Source organism: Echiichthys vipera, assembly GCF_963691815.1.
Source record: "Echiichthys vipera genome assembly, chromosome: 18".
In the NCBI taxonomy this organism is placed as follows: Eukaryota; Metazoa; Chordata; class Actinopteri; order Perciformes; family Trachinidae; genus Echiichthys; species Echiichthys vipera.
The window spans coordinates 17,167,341-17,180,331 of NC_139843.1; the positions used below are offsets into that span (position 1 = coordinate 17,167,341).

Genomic DNA, 12,991 nt, shown 5'->3' on the forward strand with positions numbered 1-12,991 from the left:
CCCGCGGAGGCCTTTCCCCCTATTAGTAAACCCATGTCGCATCTGTAATAAAGCACCTAATCACGTTCAATTAAAGGCAATTATATTTTCACAACTCAGGCAGGAGCAGACACTCCAGAATCTAACACACACACGGATTCTGTTCAGTGTTTTTAGTTTAGAGTAGCATGAGACTAAATATGTACCTCACACATGGATACAAGGCTATTATGCAGCCTCTCTTTAGCCCCTTTCCCACTGGACAAACATCAAGCTTTTGTCTTTGGTGCGAAAGGTTACAAATGCATTTATTTTATTCAATGCAAATTACAGATATTTATCAGCTCCAGCTTGGATCGGCGGTGATAGAAACATGACACCTGGGTGGACATGCTAATTTTCGCCACTTTTCCAACGTGAAGCTTTGACACGCGTTGCATTCGTCGCCGACTTCTGTCATCACGGCCACAAAATCCATCAGTCTACGTCCAAGCAGCACTTCAAACATCGATTCAAACAAAATCAAAAGAAGTAACCGCCGTGACATTTTCACTGGCCTCCGAGCTGTTTTCTACTGTTTACTGACAGCTCGTCTGCGACGTGACCCGCCAGATGAAAAATCAGAAGGGCATACGCATCTACAGGAGATTGGAAAGGAGTCTATCGCCTATTTTTTAGCAGGTTCTCCCATGTATAAAAAACCCACAGAGAGACAAATAGAGAGGTACGGATTGTGGTTAGAATGTAGTTCTTGAGGAAACTTCTAAATGTCATGAAGTTATGAGTCTGCGAGGAAAAACAAATTATGTCTGTAGATGATGATAAAGCATCATGTTATCGAGCTGTTGTGCTTCGAGCCAATTTTAGAAAGTATATAACAAGGGGTTATTTGTACTCTCTAGACATACACCTAGAAGCCCTTTCTTTGTTCCCCCGAACAGAAAAAATCTGGTTAATTGCAGTCTGGGATTGATTAGATTGTTCTCATGCCGTGTGTAATGCATGCAGCTTAAGCCGTTACCGCTCGCATTTAACTCTCAGATTCGCCTGAATTCAACAATTATTGTCATGCATTTCTCCTCCTGCTGGCTGGCTGGCTGGCTGGCTGCTGAGGGATGAGCAAGGAGAAATCTGCCTACTGTCCTGTCTTGTCTTCACAGGCCAAGAAAAGCTCCTCACAGCTGTGCTCCAACACTTAAACCTGCCAGGGATTCAGCCCAAGGGCCAGGTGCAGCAGACTAAAGCTTTAAAACATAAAGCTTCTCTTCAGTGGAGCAAGAGAAGCACACTGTGGGTCAAAGACCGCAGGGGGATAAATTCTGAGGTTACGTTTAATTAAACACTATTGGCCATCAGGATCCTGCCTTCAGCACACCTGCTTTGTTATAATAGAGGCTGCTAGATTTAGCTGAGACTGATATTTCAGTTTTACCCCTATTAAAACATCGCGTTTTTTATTTTTTTTTAACAAGACTTTGAGCTAAATGCTAATATCGGCATGCTAACATACGCACAATGAAGGTGCTAAAATGCTAATGTTTAGCATGTTTAATGTTTGATATCATAGCGTGGCATCATGGTCACAATGTTAGTGTAGCATATTAGCATGCTAACTTTAAATTTTTGTAATTAGCAGGAAACACAAAGTACAGATGAGGGAATGTCAAATCTTTTTTTTTTTGAGATTGAGAAGATGGTAAGATGGTTCATATGAGTAACTGGACTGCGTTTTAAGCACAGAATTCACAAATACATGAAATTATGAAAGTTTCCCAAAACGATCTTTAAAAAAACAACAATAACATAATAGAAAATAGAGTGACTTCCTTTTCGGTTTTCCCCTGGCCTTCAGCAGACTCAAATGACGCCACTTCCTGTTGATCATGACTTGTGAAATGCCACAAATATTTAGAGGGGGGTGGGGACACAGCTGAAATGTTTTTTTTTATCTAGTATTATGAGTTTACGGTGAGAAAATGTTTTTTTTATGTGTGAATTGGAAAAAGAGTCACATAAAGAAAAAAACCTGAAGGTTTCTAATCATTATATTTCACGGTCAATTGTAGTGTTAGAGAATAGTAAGTGTTCCAGCTATTTTTAATTAAGGTATTAAATTATGTCTTTTCAAATTTCAATTATGACAAAGTGCAGGACACCCTGCTTTATAAGATAATGTATTATACAGACTTTTAATGCTTGCTGTGAATTCTCTGGACAATGGCCGGCTCCATTCACACATCAGTCGTACATTATACTAACTTTATACTACGGAGCTGGCAGGATAAAGTCAATAAAGTCTGTTTGCCCGTGGTAAAAGTGCAGTCTTGTTACTCATATGAACCATCTTACCATCTCCCCAGTCAAAAAAGGTTTTAAAAAAAATTAAAATAATTTAACATTCCCTCAGCTGTACTTTTTATTTCCTGCACAAATTGAGTAAAAAAGTTAAGTTAAAAAAGTTAGCATGTTGATATGCTAAACTAACATTGTGACCGTGAGGCCATGATTTGATTTGGACATTTATGTTCTCACATACTGTATGTACAGCTCCTCTGGGTAATTTCTGAATGAGTTCCGGTCTGCAATGCATGTGTGTCAGGGGCTATACCGTAACTACCTGACAGACTCTCACAAGCAACCACCGTAAAGCAGTGTCCTGCATGTCTTTGTCCGGGTCAGCCCTGCTGACATGTTGTCAGAGGTGTCAGCCCCCCGTGGAGACACACGTCATTATCATCACCATCTCCCACTGCCTCCCTCCCTTTATGTCTTTCTCGCTTTGTCTGTAGCAGCATGTTGCCCTCAGTTGATGGAGCGCCAGTCCCCCTGCTGACTCATAACTCTGGATGATGGGGGCCAGTATAACCCAGTAAGTCAAGGTGGCACTGCAGTGGTAGCATCATGCCAATCAGGAAGCTCAGAAACACTGCAGTGAGCTCTTGGAAATTAAAGAAACAAGTTAGACAAACACAAAGGAGAGTTTGGCCCATTTTCTGGCAAATACTCATAAATAATCAGGCCATGACTTGAAAATGGAACATATTTCTGAGAGAGAGACAGAAGATCATTGAGGAAAAACAATAGGGCCAGATGTTATTGCAGATGCTCTGTTTGCTTGAGTGGTGCTTCATCATCATGATGAATACGGGCTCTTCTTTGCCAATCATGTGCTTTAGTGGAGCAGGTATTTATTTCTCTGTTTTTGCTGTCGGTCTTTCTTTCTGTGGCCCGGTGACTAATGAGCCCTGTCACAGGGAGGAGTACCCAGTCCGTAGCCACTGGAGGTGACTGCCTGAGACACTTGCAAGATAAAATCATGTGACAGAAATCTAAGTTCTGATATTTTTGAAATGTGCTTTGACAACTTATGGGGGTCGAGCTTCATTTGGCTGAAATTAAAAGAATGTAATGAGGAGAGATGAAATGTTTGTTTGCAGGGTTGACTGACCTCTTACAGTGCAACTCTTTGAAGAACTGCACCAGTCCAACTTTCTTTCTACTTTTTTACTGATCTAGTAGGGCCGTCTTTTTCCCAAATACAAAATCTGCATAATTCCCCACATACTGATTAGAACCGTCTGTACGGTAACATGAGGCCAGGGAATGCTGGCTTACTTAATAGTCCACCATGACTTAATAAATAAAACTGATAGTGAACACACTTCATTTTAAAAAGACAAAGGCACTATGTTCAATGTGGATAGATCCCATTAGGGGCTTTACCCAGTCCTAGAGTTACTATTGGGGCAGGATTGGTTCGACTAATCCATGTTAGACTAATGCAGCCATCATTAAATACAGAGAAAACATTTGACCCTGTAAACTGGACTTTATAATTTGCTCCAAACGTTTGGTTTTGGAGAATCATTCATCAAATGGATTGAAATATTTTACAACTCGATAATGCAATAACCCCTCAACGTTGTACATTAAACTGCAGTACAAGGCAAGGATGTCCACTCTCTCCACTGTTAAAGATTCTCCTCCTTCTCTGATTAATCCATTAATTGGTCAAAAATCCACCATCACCCGACTACGTCTGCACTAATGGAAGGCTACAACCACAGAATTACCCTTTAACATCCCATCAAGCAATATTTGATATCTGGGCATCGATATTTCCTCCGATCCGAGTTGTTCTCCCTCAACTTTACCCCCATCCCTAAACCACCCATTAGGGACCCCGCATTGCAATGATCAAAATGTCATTAATTAAACAGAATTAACTACCTTTTCTCCATCACCCCTGTCCAATCAACATTCTTTTGGGAACCACTGTCCTGGATCAAGATTATATTCTGAGCATTTTGCACTTCAATGGTCATTATAGCATCACAGTTATAGTAATTACATACTACTGGTTGTCCCATTCCACACAAAGCGATACAATACACAGTAGTGTGACTTCTTGTGGATATGAAATTGTAGTTATTAGAATTCAGAAGCTTTTCTTTCCAAACAACTTTGCACGTTCTGTTTCCTACCTGGTGTTCTCCCACACATCTGTCAGCCCTCAGCAGTGCAGACAACTTATGATTTTAAGCGTCTAATAAACAGGTCTTGTTATTCAGAGGTGTTATTTGGCAAATGCTATTTGGCATTTTGTTTGCTCGAACGCCCTTCACGTGTGAGTTGTTTCAATCCACTCGTGCGGTGTAGATGCCACAAGGTAGATTATTTTTCTGTTTAAATACGAGTGTGAAGTCAGCTGCAATGACACATTATGATGCCGTTACAAATGGATGCCCCCATCTGCTATGGTTTAGGAGTTGGATGCAGATAAATATTTAAGGCAACTGCCCTCGTATGTGTCAGAAGCTGCGGGGAAGGGAAATAATGGAGTATGCTCAAAGGAAGCATCACAGGGGACAGTGATGGTCATTATCAGAATTGTTTTATTCCCACGCAGCTTACCTTCTACACAAAACTTCCTTGAAGAGAGATATTTCTAGTATAAACACCAATCAGGTCTTTATAAATATCAGTGATCTCTTACAATTGATTCAGTTGCTTTAACAATGTCCTGTGAGACTTGAGTCAATGCATTGTCCTGTGACAAGACGGTGCAAGAGGGAAATGGTTGTAGAATCCTCTTGCAAAGGTTCTTTTGTGAATAGGAGAGAAAAAAAAAAGAGGAACAATAGAAATCGATAGCACTTCAAAATGAGGAAGGTATGACGGAAGGTTCTAATCATAAAAGGGTGCAACGGAAGTCATTGTGCTTTCAAAGACTCAGGGAGGAACAATTAAGGGTAGATAAGCTATTCTCTCTGCTATCATTTCCCGCCGCCATTTTCCATGACAGACTTTTCAATAATACGGTTTCTCTGCATCGCACTCCTATCTGTTTAACGGTCAGCCCTCATGAGAATTACTCAGAGATATGTGATCACTTTTGGAATGGAGTTGGCTGCACACATTTCTCTCTAGCCCATTTCTCTGTATCTCTTGAGCATTACACGACACACTCTCCGTCGCCCCCCTCTCTCACTATCTCAACCTAAATGGGAGTGTGCTGATGCGCTAATGAGCGAAGACAAAGCTAGCAGCATATGGTGACGATAATGAGATGAACAATGTTTGGAAAACAAGGCCGTATATAAAGCTGAGGATGTGACACATTGCTTTGGAGAAGACAGACAGTGGTGTGCACTGAATGGCATACAGCAGCCTTAAGGCTAAGTTACATGGGATGTTGTATTCATGGCAATGCACACCCAAGTCCTTAAGGCAATGTTTCTGGGCAAATTAATGACTGCTGGTGCCAGTGACATGCCTTTAATATAGTAAGATCCTTTCATCATATCCCAGACGCTTAGCTTTTGCCCGCAGTTCTCATTTTGTTGCTGTGAAACTTACTGTGTTGCTCAACAACAAATTCCTTAACTAAAGCAATGGTTCCCAACTCTTTTTTCACATTTACCCCCAGCGCCGTCTCAAGTGCCCCTTCAATGACACCATCCGTCATGTTCCAAATGTTCTTACAACGGGATTTTTTTTTTTACTTTTATACAATTTAACTTTCAGGCATTGAGGCCCTAGAAAATTTTTCATTCATACTACTAGTAGTAAAAGTTATATGTTTCAACCATTTGCCCGTTACTTTTAGCTAACCATTTCAACCATTTTCTTTTCTCGCAACTTGTGGTGTTCAGGTGTAGCCTCTTTTATTTGATCATATTCTTTATTTTATCAAATTAGGCACTACACACTACAATCTTTCCACCTACCCACTAGCAACTGCAGAATTACCCCCTTGGGTACAACTACCTCTGATTGGAAATCACTATTCTAAAGTAGGCTACTCAGTGACTTTTGAAGCACCTCTAAAAGCTTTATTGTTTGGATCTTATAGGGCTGGATTTCCTTCAGCTTTAAGCATCGGTGTCAAATAGTTTCTATCTGTTAGCTTTTTGGCCCTTACACTTGCCCCCCACCGCTGACAGTGCCAGCAGGTAGTAGCAAGACCCACGGATCTCGGACGTCTGTTCTGATCTCGCTGCCTGTCTGCCTTATTCTAGCAAACTTTATTTGATGTATATATATATATATATATAAGTATATATATATATATAAGTATGTATAGTTATCTTCATCTTCATCTTTATTAATAAAGATTGAATACATTTTCTCCACATTTTCTCCACCATTCACCTAGGGGTGACTCTAAGAGCCCAAACACGCCTTCCTTGCTCAAGCCTCCATATGAACTTAGGTCACCTAACCGCCCTCCATACAAAGGGGATTTTACATCCAGCTTACAGCAAAATTCCCATGAGTTCTGCGGCCACATAGCAAGGCCCCTGCTTGCTCTGTGATCCTCGCTGTCCTCTGTGCTGCAGGAGAGAGATACGGGCTGAAGGCATGAGGTCAATATAAATGCAGTTCTTATGTACCGTAAACATACCTCAGACAGGAGAGAAAATAAGAGGAAGTTCTTGACTTACGCCTCCAAAAGGCTCACACATAACCTGCTTATCATTTTTAGTGTGGCGAAATATGCATATGCAGAGAAACAGGGGACCCCACAAACTCCTACACATGGGATGTGTGCACAGTGTCACATAAGGGTGAGTGATATGGACAAGTCAAGAACTCTCAGCTACATACACACGTCAGAGAATGCCTGTCTCAAGATGCCTTTCTTGGGCATGAATTTTCATATAACTGTTTGAGCTAATATCACAAAGATGTTTACTGTTGCTCCCAGTTACAGGCAGCAGCTTTGGACAACTGCACACGTCTCATCTTTCATTTTGAGGCTGTATTTACACAGGTTTTCATCACCGGTGCAGTCTTTTGTGTCAACATCTTTTCAACATCAAAATGCTTTGCTTGGTTATACCCAAAAACGACTCAAAAAAATCGCCTTTTTTTTTTTTTTTTACCAAACTAGAGCAAGTCTTTCAATAAAAAATGCATGCTTTTTTGATAATGCCTGACAAAGCTGTTAGGATGTGACCTAGAACAAGCTCTGAGAAGGCAAGCCGACACGTGAAGAATAAGTGGAGAGAGATGAACAGACAGACCGACAGAGCAGCAGGCAGCATAACATAGGTTGCATAACAATGACTTTTCAGTACAGTACAGCCGGCCTGCCTGTTGATATGTGGGCGCGGGTGACTGCGGGACAATGCGAACTCGCCGTGTGCTGCAGAGCAAATACTACACGAGAGAATACTGTTGCCATGACGAGAGGAAGCGAGAGATGGAGAGGGTTGAGTAATGACAGAGAGGCAGTTTTACAGCTAAAGAAAAGAAGAAGGTTTATCCATTTGCAGAGTGAGGAGAAAGAGGGAATAATAGATGAGTCAGCTGCTTACAATTTTTAGCGGCAAATCAAACAAGCGGTGAAATTACACTGTACAGCCAGTAGCAATGGAGTCAAGCCAAGCATGAGAAAGAAGCCCTCCTACATACATGTGCTCTAGCTCTCTCTTGATGTCTCTCTAATGTTTTTTTCTTCATTTTTTTTCTTGCACATACACAACTCTACATTACACATCAAGGGACACAGATAAATGCGTTGAATGTGTTGTCTAGTGTAGCAGAACAGAATATATTCTTGTCTGGGACATGAGAATAGCACAGATACCACATGTCTGCTCCCGGAGGATTGCCTCGCCGCCCCACGCTGGATGTCTGGCTTCCCACGAGGGAGAGAGAGCGCGGCTTTGAAATCATTCTGTGGTTTGGTGCCGTATGACTCGGCCTCTGCAGTGTTACGTAGCACACACTTATTGCGTTGAGCGTTACTGGCGACGCTGTCTGTTACCTGGCGATCATAAGCTCATCATCCACACGCCGTCTCATCAGTGCGGTCATACTCGCTGTAATTCTAGCATTCCCGCGCCTTCGCCCTGCAGGGTGAACTCATGTAAATATCTTTTTCTGAAAAATGGTTGCATATATTTGATAATAAATGCACTATCAAATCCACTGCTTTTCCCCTAAATTCCTTAAGCAGTACCCTCTGACAACTTATGTGAGTGATGATGAATCACGGTGATGATTCATCCAATTTACAGCCACTTTTACAAGTGGTTTAACACTTTAACAAGCAGCCAGTGTTGTGAGCAAGTCTTAATAAAGAATGGTGTAAAGGAAATTATTTTTCTTTCTGGGCAGCAGTAATCTTGCAAGGCCAGACGTCCATCTTGTCAAGCTCACAGAGGTCTGAAGAACATCATCAAAACTATCCTTTAGAAGTCTTCTGGCAGACATTCAACTGGCTGTAAGATAGAAAAACATCTGTTTATGGAAACCCCTGTGTACTGACAGTTCATTCGTAAGTGTTTCTGCATGTTTTCACAAAATAAATTATTTGCGCTGGCCTAAACTTTTCACACCAGGCATTGTTTTCAATGGAAAACATGGCTCACTCACTCACTCACTCACTCACTCATCTTCAACCGCTTATTCGGGGTGGGGTCGCGGGGGCAGCAGCTCTAGCAGGTGGTCCCCAAGGCCTCCTTCCAGCTGGATGTGCCTGGAACATCTCCCTAGGGAGGCGCTCAGGGGGCATCCTTACTAGATGCCCGAACCACCTCAACTGGCTCCGCAGTGGCTCTACTCCGAGTTCCTCACGGATGGCTGAACTTCTCACCCTATCTCTAAGGGAGACTCCAGCCCCCCTCCTGAGAAAACCCATTTCGGCCGCTTGTACCCGCGACCTCGTTCTTTCGGTCATGACCCAACTTTCATGACCATAGGTGAGGGTAGGAACGAAGATTGACCGGTAGATCCAGAGCTCTGCCTTCCAGCTCAGCTCTCTTTTCATCACAACGGAGCGGTAGAGCGACTGCAACACCGCCCCCGCTGCTTCGATTCTCCAGCCAAACTCACGCTCCATCGTCCCCTCACTCTTGAACATGATCCCGAGGTACTTGAACTCCTTCACTTGGGGTAAGGACTCATTCCCTACCTGGAGTAAGCAATCCACCGGTTTCCTCCTGAGAGCCATGGCCTCAGATTTAGAGATGCTGATCCTCCTCCCAGCCATTTCACACTCGGCTGTGAACCGATCCAGTGAGTGCTGAACGTCACTGACCAATGATGCCATCAGGACCACGTCATCTGCAAAAAGCAGAGAGACGATGCCCCTCACCTTGACTGCAACCCGTACAGCAGCGCACCCAACCCCAGCGGTTCCTCCTGTGAGTGGTGGGCCCACAGGCTCCATGTGGTTAAACAACTGTGTAGGGGCCTTGATATCCCATCTGGTATAACATCCAAAGTCTCAATTTAACTTTGTCCTTTACATATACTGACAGACGTTTTACTTTTATTAGCATCACATTACTTTACCTTGTTGCAAGTGATAGCCTTCTTCTTTTCTTTATATGTCTTTTATTTTTCGTAATTATGGCAGAGCCTGTCAGGGTGCGCTTCTTTGAAAAGAGAGCAGTGGAGACTCAGCTGTGCTCCAGCCTCTTGTTTTTTATTGAAGAAAAACTTCTAGCAAAGCTCTGCTAATTTGGTGATAAGCACATTTCATTTTGGTACATTTTTCACAATAAAAGTCTCTTTTTTTATTTCAAAGATTGTATTCTAAAGTAGCAAAATCAGGAAATGTTAAGTTTTCATTAGCAGGAACATATAAGTCTCTGTCAAATTGGACAATATAATATTGTAATATTAAGGATTAACTTCACCAGTTTTACCCTGTTGTACCTCCTGCACTCACTGCACAGACGGTCCATTCTATGAGGTATGTTTAGCACCAATATAAAATTTGATAAGTGCATTCAGGCTTTCAGTTTTCTTCTCCTTTTTATTATTGTCTGTAAAATCAGGCAAAGCCTATTGATTTAGTTAACCTCATCACCTTTAACCCAGCACTTTATACTTTATACTGTCATCTATACAGTACAGATTGGCTGTGAAAGCACCAAATAACTGAAATAATTAGACTTTCTTCTTTTCTTCAAATTCCTTCAATTTCTTATACAATGGATTTTTCAATGAACTCTGACTTGACCCTTTTTATTGCTACATATTTATTCGTATTCTGTTGCCAGGGCTGCTTGTATGGGCCAGTTATATTTTTAAAGCTTTGTTGAAAATTTTCAATGAAAACATAGTAAGAACTAGACTATACTTTAGTGCTGGTCTGGATCCATCATTCTGGGAAAGGGAAAAAAACGCTTGGCTTGTTTGTGTTTTCTTTTTAACCAATCACAGTTGTCATAGGCAGCTGATAGCAGAGAAAGCAAATGGGAGGATCCGGCACTGCATCGGATGTCAGGTTTTATCCGAGCACTGTATATCCCGTAAACCAGACTAGCTGCAGCCCTAATCTTGGGGAAATATTCCAGTAGCAGGAATTACAAATGGCTGATAGTTAAAAGACTGCAGTGACCTTAGTGAATAAAAGTGTTTTGGTTCAGCTTGGTAACACACTGTGATCACACCGGCCGACTCCCTTTCATCATTCTGATGGGCATCCTGGTGACAGCTGTCAGTCATCCCGGGGAAAGTATTCATAGCGGGATGATGTCATCAGGGGGTAGTGTTTGTTTTCATTCTGTGTGTGATCCTTTTCACTGAGACCAAAAACACAGACTTGTTTTTTTTTCACAAAGACAGATCATGAAGCGGTAGAAGAATAGCTGGAGCTTTTATTTTTTTCTTAAGACTGCATGAGGCGAGGTCAGTAATAATATGTATTTTGGTTCAAATTTGCATCATCATTGTCCTCCTTGCCTACCGAGAGCTAACAGTGTTTCTATAAACCTGAAATAATTCTAGCACTCTGTAAGAAAGGAGAAGTAGAGGAGAAAATATATATAAATATCGTGGATTGTTTTTCACTCCGAAGCAGAGGTGTATTAGAGTAAATTACGGAGAAAACGTGGGACAGTGTGATTCACAGGGACCAGCAGTAGACAGCATTAATTTAGACTGTGCCAGACTTTTGTCAGTCAAATCGGATTTGGCTGTTCATTGACCGTTCATGTTGCATTCAACTTTTCCTTCCTTTTTTTTCATATAAACTATCAAGCAATGCTGCCAGATTTCCGAACAACTATGGACAGATTGGCAATGTGCAATACATTTGTTTGCCACAACAAAAGCCAAAGACTTTATACTATTGTATAAAGTTGCTGTGTGCTGTAAATTGACCACTTCTAAGCAGAAGGCAGAAAATAACGTTATCTTGGAGGCTGAAAGGGCAAAGGCTCTCCAGTGAGGAGCGCTATAGCTACTATATACTGCACACTGTTTGACAAATAGAAGCAAACGGCTTGACTTGAGTCAATTGAGATTCTTTTAGCACCAAGTTTTACAGACTGGATCACTTCAAATGTTGGGACGTAATGTGCCAAACTTCTGAGAATGTCTCCAATAAATCCACAAGCACATCTACAGTATTGTAACCAAATGTCCTAGAGTACTGCTACAGTGCCTTGTATGCCTTTGTGAGACGTTGAATTGCTGTTGAATTATGTTATTTCAAACTTGATGTATGGATAATGAAAATCCAACATTTTTAAAAATCGGATAGATAAAGAAGGGGGTTTTAAGTACTCTTTTTTTATAAATGTAATAATTTGAATCATCTGCTGCTATTGTTCCCACTTTCTTTTAAAAGAATAACATTATTGGTAGAGCTAGATAACAAGCTCGATGCCACTCTTGTTTTTAACGCTTTATATGGAGCCTCCACCTGCACAGGTGACAGTAATGCTGAGCTTAGCTTTGTACAAAAACTTGAAAGGCTAGTTGTTTCCACTGTTTCCAGTCTTTGTGAAACTTAAGCCAACCTGCTGATGGCTCCAGCTCCATATTTAGTGTATGTGCGAATGGCATCAATCCTTTCATCCAACTCTGTGCCAGAAAGCAAATAAATGTACTCCCTCAAAAAACTGTTGCTTTAAGCCAAAATGCTCCACTGTTGCAACCAGATGTTTATCTGTGGCTCACTGAAGTTGTCATTTGAATTGCCAGCTTGTCATACCCTCAACAGCCAACAGCCAGCCAACTTGGCAGAGGAGACATGTGTCCAGTTTAATAAAGTGTGCTCATACTCTCTCGTAATAGACTATTTCAATCTTAACAGATTTGTATTCATTACCAACGCAAATCATTTGCATACAATCACTATTCAGTATACTATACAAATGTAAGGTAGTCTCTTTTTGTGCCACCATTTCCATGTATGTATTCACTGTGAGCCAGTTCATGGCAGAGTGCCTGAAAACAAGGAGGTGCTCCAGTGCTTTGATGGGATATTGAATTATGAATTGAGAGAACTGGTGACCTCGTTCCAGCCATTTTGGCCTCTTGTGAAAAATAAAACAGAGGACCAGTTTTCATCGTGTCTGGAGTGAATGTTGTTTTCTAAGACATTCTTTTAGATGCATGACACAAAGCCTTCGGCTGTTTACATTTACAATTGCTCACGCGGTAAGCCAGATGTCTAAATTAACTTGCATCCCACGTACAGTATCTTTTCCTTTTCAGCAAGTACCTGGGACATTTCATCACATCATGGAATCTTGTCTCTTAT

General features: G+C 41.5%; 1 protein-coding gene across 1 annotated transcript in view; it reads left to right on the forward strand.

The window, feature by feature from the left end:
• The window catches only part of shisa9a (shisa family member 9a), a gene marked incomplete at its 3' end in the record, with an annotated part of 48,933 nt that overhangs the window by 19,923 nt on the left and 16,019 nt on the right, over positions 1 to 12,991 (forward strand). The window lies entirely within an intron of this gene.